The sequence below is a fragment of the Lactuca sativa genome, chromosome 2 (genome assembly GCF_002870075.4).
Source record: "Lactuca sativa cultivar Salinas chromosome 2, Lsat_Salinas_v11, whole genome shotgun sequence".
NCBI lineage: Eukaryota > Viridiplantae > Streptophyta > Magnoliopsida > Asterales > Asteraceae > Lactuca > Lactuca sativa.
This window is the reverse complement of record NC_056624.2, coordinates 193,306,137-193,315,257: the sequence shown is the minus strand read 5'-3', so window position 1 is coordinate 193,315,257 and position 9,121 is coordinate 193,306,137.

Below are 9,121 nucleotides of genomic sequence, written 5' to 3'. Positions count from 1 at the left end.
GTAATGACATACTCGAATAAAACATAATCAATTACTAGCTTCTTGGTAACCTTGTGACTTTCGTTGATCCAAGTGTGAGTCATGTGCTTCCGGTAGTATATGCATCTACTACCTTTCACACCTACTCATACTCGTCCCAAGTATTGTCCCACAGTCGACCAAGTCACCATACAAGAAAATCACAAAACAATTTAACACATACGAATGTGTCCAAATAATCATAAACAATTTCCCTAGACTCTACTAGGACTTCTTCATTGCTCAATCTTCAATCATCAACTCTACTTCAACTCGATTGGTGATGGAAATACCAGACGATGAGACAACTTCAAGAATTTCACCAATCGTTCCATCATCCTGCCAATCGAAGGTGTACTTCAGACGTACCGTACTCCTTTAAACGTACTGTTATTTTATAAGACTTTCTAAAGACAAGTTACCACTCTTACTATATCTTCCGATAGTTGTCATTCACTATCATAAGCCTTTTCATTTCCTCCACTCACTCAATTCACTACGAGTCTTCACCATGACCTTTTGTACACCTAAGCAGATGTTCGGTGTACCGGGCGAGAATTTAAGATAGGAAAGCTTCTTTACAATAAACGTATAAATCTCCTTATCACTCCGAAACATTTACATGCTAGTTCTAATATCGTAGTCGTACGCTTAGAATCCTACACACATAAGGTTTCCAGATCCGGTCGGCAACAGACCATAGATCCGAACAAATAATATCATATATGGCAAACATGTAACATTTAGCACAAAAATGCATTTTAGGCATCATTCCTAAAATATACTAGTGCTTGTGTCAATTTAGGTGTACTACATAACATATTTCAGACACACTCCTCACGATCATTACTTAACATTCTAAGTTTAAGTCTAGAAATCCTACAAATTCCTAATTCTCTTAAACTAATGCTCTGATACCAACTGTGACATCCCCCATTTTCACGGCTAGAAAATACCGATTTGTTTATGCTTTATTTTTAAAATCAGAGTAATCTTTTAAAGAAAACAGTTGTGAAATTTGTTCCCAAAATAAAATATGATAAAATATAATTTATCAAAGCATTTCTTAAAGAAATGTATTTTCATTAAATAACAAAATCTCGGGATGTCATGTTCTGATACAGACCAAAAGCATAAACAATATAAAATAGACCTTACAACAGTTATTTATAACTACTGATCTATAATCCAAAATCTCTCGTCAAGTCCACCAACTTATACTCTTGTGCCATTACCTGTAATGCAAAGAAAACGAAGTGGGTCATGCTTGGGAGCCTGGTGAGCATATAGGGTTTTCAACCCACAATAATATATTTATTATATTCAATCATCAAACAATCAAACCAATTACCCATCCCCATTATCTTCGTTTAATCTTCCCTAAAGATATTATCCTAAGGGTCATCTCATATATTATATTTACCTCTCATCTCCTTACATCTTATTTCCTTATATGTTTGTTCGTAAGAACTTTTCCTAAGGATAATCGCCTACATCGCATAGACAATACTAATTCGGGGATCACTCTCTCAATATGTGTCTAGTAAGGGTTAGGGTATCATCGCATGATTACGCAGCCACAACATCGTCTAGACTCGTAAATCATAATAAGGGTTTGACTATCATCGCATGAATACGTAGCCACAACATCGCATGGACTCGTAATTCATAATAAGGGTTAGACTATCATCGCATGATTATGTAGCCACAACATCTCATGGACTCGTAATTCATAATAAGGGTTAGACTATCATCGCATGAATACGTAGCCACAACATCGCCTGGACTCGTAATTCATAATAAGGTTTAGACTATCATCGCATGAATACGTAGCACAACATCGCCTGGACTCGTAATTCATTACCTATCTATCATCACCTAATTATCATCACCATTATATCCTCACCTATCTCTTACAACATTATTTCTTCACACACAAACTATTTCATCTACCCATGTTCTACCCAACATATTTGTAGATATAAATTACATATACAGTTTAAAACTATTTAAAAACTCGTATAAAACATTCATTCAACATTCATCTCAAGTAAACAAAAATGTATAAACACATAACACGTATTTCGTAGCAAATACTTCATATCTATGTGTTAGGAGAAAGTAACTACACACTCACACCAAACATATACTTAATACATTCAAACAATACTTGTATTATAATCTTGTTTATGAAAGGGACTATACACTCACTTGATCAGAAGATGATCGGACAACACTATGGCTCTAAGAGTAGTAACTCTTCGGTGAAACTAGAATATCTTCAAATACCTGGCTTCTCGCATGCAGAGCTTCGGCTCGGAAACTTCTTTCTCCTCGGGATCTTCGGGGCTTCGGATCTCGCTTCGGGTCTCGGGATGATATCGGGGCTTCGGGGGTTAAAATAGGGCTTAGAGAGCGTATCGGGAGCGAGAGAGAAGATATTGAGCAACCAAACTCGGCTGCCCCTTGAATTCTATTTATAGGGCGAAATTTCTGCACTCACGTCGTGAGTTTTAAGTGTTCACGTCGTGAGCACAGTAGGTCACTGCGTTCTTCCCAACGTCCACTTGCTTTGGAGGCTCTAGAAGGCGTCAGAAGTCAGTTCACATCGTGAACACTGTTTTCACATCGTGAACCCTGACAGTTTTGGGGTTTCGCGCCCGAACTTCAGAAATTCATAACTTTCGCATACGAACTCCATTTTCGACGTTCTTTATATATACGCGAAGGTGAGATTATGCTATACAACTCTCGTTTAGACTCCGTTGGCTAATTTTGACTTTAATTTTAATATATTATTAATATATTATTTTTAGTAAGGCGGGACAAGAAAACTCCGTTCGAAATTCATAACTCCTTCATGAACTCTGTTTTCGTCTGTCTTTTTTATCGTTGGACTACTATTGATGAGATCTTCAATTCTCACTTAGAAAGTTTTGGCTAAATGTCACTCGAACTTAATCTCGAGTTTCGGGCTGCATATTGTTGATGCTGAAACTTCGAAAAATCATAACTTCCTCATACGAAGTCAGATTTAGACATTCTTTTTATGCACGCTCTCGGTTTAACGTATTATACGACTTTCATTTAGATCGCTAAGGCCAAATATCGCTCTAACGTAAATTCACTTTTTACGTCGCGCTGTGTCGTGCCGGTTCTGTCGTGAAACTTCGACATGTCATAACTTCTTCGTTATAACTCGGATTTCGGCATTATTTATATGTACGGAATCCCTGTAACATATACTACAAATTAGTTAAGATTATTCATTATAAATAATATTCTATCAAAAAGTCATTTTTGATGCTTAACGTCTCTAAATTGTCTAGCCCGGATCTACGGGCGTTACACCGTACACCATAAGTACTCTCCCACTAGGGTCTCGTATCGTCACCAACTGATGCTCGCAGTGTATAATAGCCCTAAATCGGCTAAACCAATACATGCCCACTATGACACACACGTCCCCCATCGCAATCGGGACCAGATCTATCGGGACCTCCACACCGAATATCTCGAGTATACATCCTTGAATCACATTCGTAGCATACACCGCTCGCTCATCAGCTATAGAAACTCGCATAGGTCGACTCAACGCCTCTCGTCGGATACTGATGTGCTGACTAAATGCCAAGGAAACAAATGACCGACTCACACCCGAGTCAAATAACACCAAAGTAGGTACAAAATTCACAAGAAAATTACCTATGCATATTATAATATAAGCACAACACCTCAAACTCAACATAAATAAAAGAATACATACCACCCACGACATCGGGCGCTGCACGTACCTCCTCCGCTGTCAACTGGAAGGCTCTCCCGAGAGCTTTCGGTGCCTCGGCCTTCACCAGCCGAACCTCAGTAGCTCGCACGGCGGCAAGGGCAGATCCCTGTTGTGCTCCCTGTGCTGTCCCCCGCAGCTACGGACACTTGGCCTTCTGATAGCCCGTCTGGTTGCAATGAAAGCAAACCATGAATCCCTTGGGGCAATCCTTGGCAATATGCCCCTCCTTTCCACATTTGTAGCAAGCATCCGATTGACAAACCCCGTTGTGTCCCTTGCCGCACTTTCCGCAAGTGCGGCCCTTCTGGCCTCCAGATCTCAAATCGGCGGGCTTTGCCCTCTTGGCTGCCGACTGAGACTGTGCCGGCCGCCGATCCTTCCCCTGAGACTCAGCCTCCTCCCTGGCCTGAGTCTCCAACTCAATCTCCCTCTTCCGGGCATTTTCCTGAAGCTCAGAAAATGTCCGGTAAGTCGAGTTCGATACGAACTCCCGGATATCCCTCCTCAGAATGCTTAAATATCGGCCCATGCGTGCCTACTCGGTAGACACCTGCTCAGGGCAGAACATCGCCGTCTCATGAAACTTCCTGGTAATCACAGTAACCGAATCAGTACCTTGCTTGAGGGTCAAGAACTCCTGAGCCAACCGCTCCCTCTCCACTGGGGGAACATACTCGTCTCTGAACATGGTTGTGAACCTCTCCTAGGTCACCTCAGAAATCTCCACAAGAGTGAAGCTCGCCGTCACAAACTTGCACCAGTCCTTCGCTCCCAAGCGAAGCTGGTTCAGCGCAGACCGTACCCTCAGATGCTCCAGACATGAACACATGTAGAAGCATCCCTCGATATCAGAAATCCATCTCATCGCAGCGATCAGATCCTGCGTCCCATCAAACTCTGGTGGCTTCGTGTTGCTGAACTCCCGAAACAACAACGAGTCACCTCCCTAAGGCCTGGCAGTAGCTGCAACAGCCGCAACCTCAGTCACTGCTGCGTACTGCTCATCGAAAGTCTCAATCAATGTGGTCTTGATATACCCAAACATCTCTGGAATCTCGGCTCGGATGGCAGCAACCACCTCCTCATGAATCAACCTGCGGATCTCCTCCTCGCTAAGGATTCTTACTTGGACTGCGCACTGATATGGTGTCTTTGGTAGTACGGGCCCTTATACTACCGTCCACACCGCATCAGTATTCACCCCAAGTCCTCCTCCTTGGATCTCAGTTCATAAGTACTCTACATCTCGCTAGCATAGGCTACCCTTCGGTAAACCTCTCATAAGCTCCTCACTGCTACCTACTCACTCTCAAGCATCTAATAGCAGCAAAAATCTTCCTAGGCTAAGGCATCACAAATCAGGCCACTCTAGTCCTAATATGAATACCTAGCCTACTCTATCATGCATATCATATCATAACATATCTCATAACACATAATGTAAGGGTATTTTGGGAAATCACCGTTCGGGCTCTGACTGATCGTACATACTGCTCCATTCTGCCTTTTTCCAAAATCCTTTACTCTCTTAGAAAAATTGTTTATTTTATGAAACACTTTCTCAAATCCTCAGTTTGAGTTCAGCTACATACGAAGTTGCACCCGAATCCCTCAAACCAAGGCTCTGAAACCAACTTGTAACGACAAAATTTTCAAAACAATTTATCATTTTTAAATCATATTTTCAATCATCAAAAACAATATCCAACAACTGTATCCAATGTCATCATAAAATCCCAGAATCTCAAAAGATCTCGAATACATAAATCCTCTCAGTGTGTACGGAACATGCCGACGCCTTCCCACGGTCCTCGCTAGTACTTGAAACACACAACACAACAACTGTAAGCATAAATGCTTAGTGAGTTCCCCAAAATACCACATACAACACATACGCCTTTCCAGGCCAGAACTCTGTGGGACCCTTCGGTCCGAGTGTCTCAGGGGACTTCCGTCCCAAATCCCGGTAGACCTTCCGGTCCTACCCGTATCGACCTTCCGGTCCGTAACCTCCTGACCTTTTGGTCCATGTCCTCTCGACCTTCCGGTCCATATCATCTTGACCTTCCGGTCCTTATCATACATAGCATACATATCACATATCAACATATAACACATATATCTCATAGCATATAAGACCTTCCGGTCACACATAGGTACCCTTCCAGGTACAGTATAGTGAGAAGACTCACCTCGGGTGACTCGGTAATCTCGAACACCGTAAAACCCGGTCTAGCCTCCGCCTAATCACATGGAATAAGCACTCTGATTAATACAATTCTCAAGGCTAGACTAGATCCCTCTCTTAGCACTCTCAGAAGGGTAAAAGACCATTTTACCCCTCTCAAGGCTCAAAGACCCTAACATTGACCAAACCCTAAAAGTCAACCAAAAGTCAACTCTCCGGGTTACGTTGCGCGTACCAAGCCTGTACGCTGGGCATACCCGACAACCTCATAGAAACGGGGAACGCGAACCCCTACACTGCGTGTACTGGGATTACGCCCCGCGACCTAAAATATCGGGGCCCCAGCTTGCCCTTCTTCCTGAATCGAATCACTCCTTTCCAAGGAGACACTTTCAGGAGTATGAAGTCTCCGACCTGAAACTCGAGCTCGGATCGTCGCCTATCAGCGTAACTCTTCTGGCGACTCTAAGCTATCAAAAACCTCTGCCTGACCTTCTGTATCTGCTTTCCAAGGAGACATAACTTCTTCAAAGTATAATGCTATTAAAGTAATAGAATCTTTTATATAAATCATAACTCTAGTTACTTTATGAAAAATGTAAAATTATATTCTAATCCGTGAAAACGCACATCACTTTTTATATTTCACCAGTAGAGCATGCGTTGCTAATCGACACAATAATTTGCGACTATAAAGTTGAGGTGATGGACAAATCGAAAATTATCATTATTGATGGAGCATGTGTGGTTAACCAGCACATCATTTTGAGATGATAAATGTGTTGAGAGAAAAACTTGAACAGACGTTAGTACAAGATAATAAGTTGCGGAGTAAAACTTAATCTTAATGGATCTTGTTAGCTCAACAATAGTAAAAGTTAGAAGAGTTAGATTGATGAAATATAAAGGAAATAAATAGCAACAAGTTATATTAAGTAGACACCAAGTTGATTCATAATGAGGTTTGCATGCAAACACAAGTTAGTAAGTGTGATCAACTAAAGTGAAGAGGGACTCGGTATATCAGTTAAGATATTAAAGATATAGATGAACGATATTTATATTTCAATAAGAGTTCTGGAAGTAGTGGTAAGTGGTAAAAATACATGAATATGGATGCTCTATTTATAGAGTCCCTAAAGTTACATTTGAAGAGTAGAATAATATTAAACTACTGACTATGGTGACCATGAATGGTTCACCGGGTAATACAATGTAAACAAGAAATGTTAGGAAAATAAACTAAACTATCTTCATGCATTATCCATCTATGTGGTTCATCAACTCAACTATGTGGTACATCAATGTTCACAAAAGGTCTACGGTAGAAGCTACTATGCGATATCATCAAAAGCAAAAATTTGCGGTTCCTTATAGCTGAAGAGGGTCACTTTTTTTTCAAAAATTTCCCCTAAAATGACCTCTTAGCTGTTTTCTTCTATTTGTTCATTTTTAGGATTTTCATGATAATCCACCAAAATTTTCTAACTTCAAACAGTCATTGAATCCTTCTTGAAATTTCGAACTTTACTTCATCTGTCGTGTGCTTTGATCTTTGCACTAAAGCCAAAGTGATATCCAATTGCCTTTTTTTTAGTCGATGGATTGTGGTCACCGATATGAAGTATTTGGGACCATCTTGAGCTTTCTTGTATGCAACCCCTAGCTCAGGCTAACTTGTTGCACCAAGGGACATATCTTGGAATCCTTTAGTGTAGTTTGGTATAGGCTCGAAGGGAGGAAACTCAAACTTGTTGGCAAGGACTGGATGTATCTGATGGGTTTTAGCCATAAGAACATCCTATGTGCTCATGCAAACCCTAATGCTTGGATCTAGGTTTCTATATTGTACATGCATTCATCCAAGACTTCAAACCCTAGATCTAGCATGTGATAATCAATATTAACATAAGAATAAGGTTTAGATCTTACCTTGATTGTTATGTAGCAATAACAATCTCAAATCCTCCTTGTAATGGCTTTAGAAAGCTTAGAGTCACAAGTGTCACTCCTCTAATGGCTCACAAATACCAAGAGAAAGAGGATGAAGAATGAGAAGAGATGAGGCACCCAAAAACGTGTAGAAACCCTAAGAAATCAGTTAGCCACGTTTTTGGTGCCCTAGGGGTCCTTAAATAGTGAGGATATTAGGGTTATCTAACAAGGAAACCCTAATTTGACTGCTTAGGCCCTAAGCAACCCATAGACTCCTTCTTTAGAGGCCTGGGAAGATTTCTAATGGGTTTACCCATAGAATTCGTCCACCCCTCTAATATGGAGTCCATTAGCCCAATATTCAACTATCATACAATTGACAGTTCTAGTCCCTTAAGTTTAATTAATGTCTTTTAGCCACAAATTAACTCTTAATTAATTATTGACTAATACTAATTAAACAATATGATTTCTCCTCTAATATATTATTCTCATAATATATTAATAAATCATAATTAATCCTCTCTCTCCATAATTCATCCTATCAAGTTGCTTTGGTGAAGGCAACCCAAAAGGACCATGCACTATCAGGTCAAGTACATACCAAAATAGTTATGGACTTAGACACTAATCCAACAGTCTCCTACTTGGATAAGTCTAATAACTATTCTGCGTATGACTTCATATCCTGATCCGTAATCGTAGCTTTCAAAAGCTGCTGTCAACTCTGATCTTATCAGATACACGCCCTTTAGATAAAGGATCATATATTCCTCCATTCTTGATATCACATAGATGTGAGACATGGATTGAAATCATTCTCTCAGTCTATGTGTTGTTTCCTGATTTCCGATTAATGACGAATGACAACAGACTAGAGTTGAACACATCAACTTAGTCCCGGCTTGGCCAAGCGCTTAGGTGTCATCATTAAATCATCGAGGGGCCTACATATATCACTTTTATCCCACTTTGGATAAAAGGAACGGATAAACTTTGACTCGATGCTTGCTTGTATTCACTTATCGAATCACACACAACAATAAGTTTTATAACACCAAGTTACTGGTGCGTTTACATATTATCAACGTGTAACTGACTCGCAAGATACAACTCACACATCTCGGTTTCAAGAATATAAGATGTTATCGTCTCACCAATCACTCGTGATAAAATCCACGAAGTGATCCAAG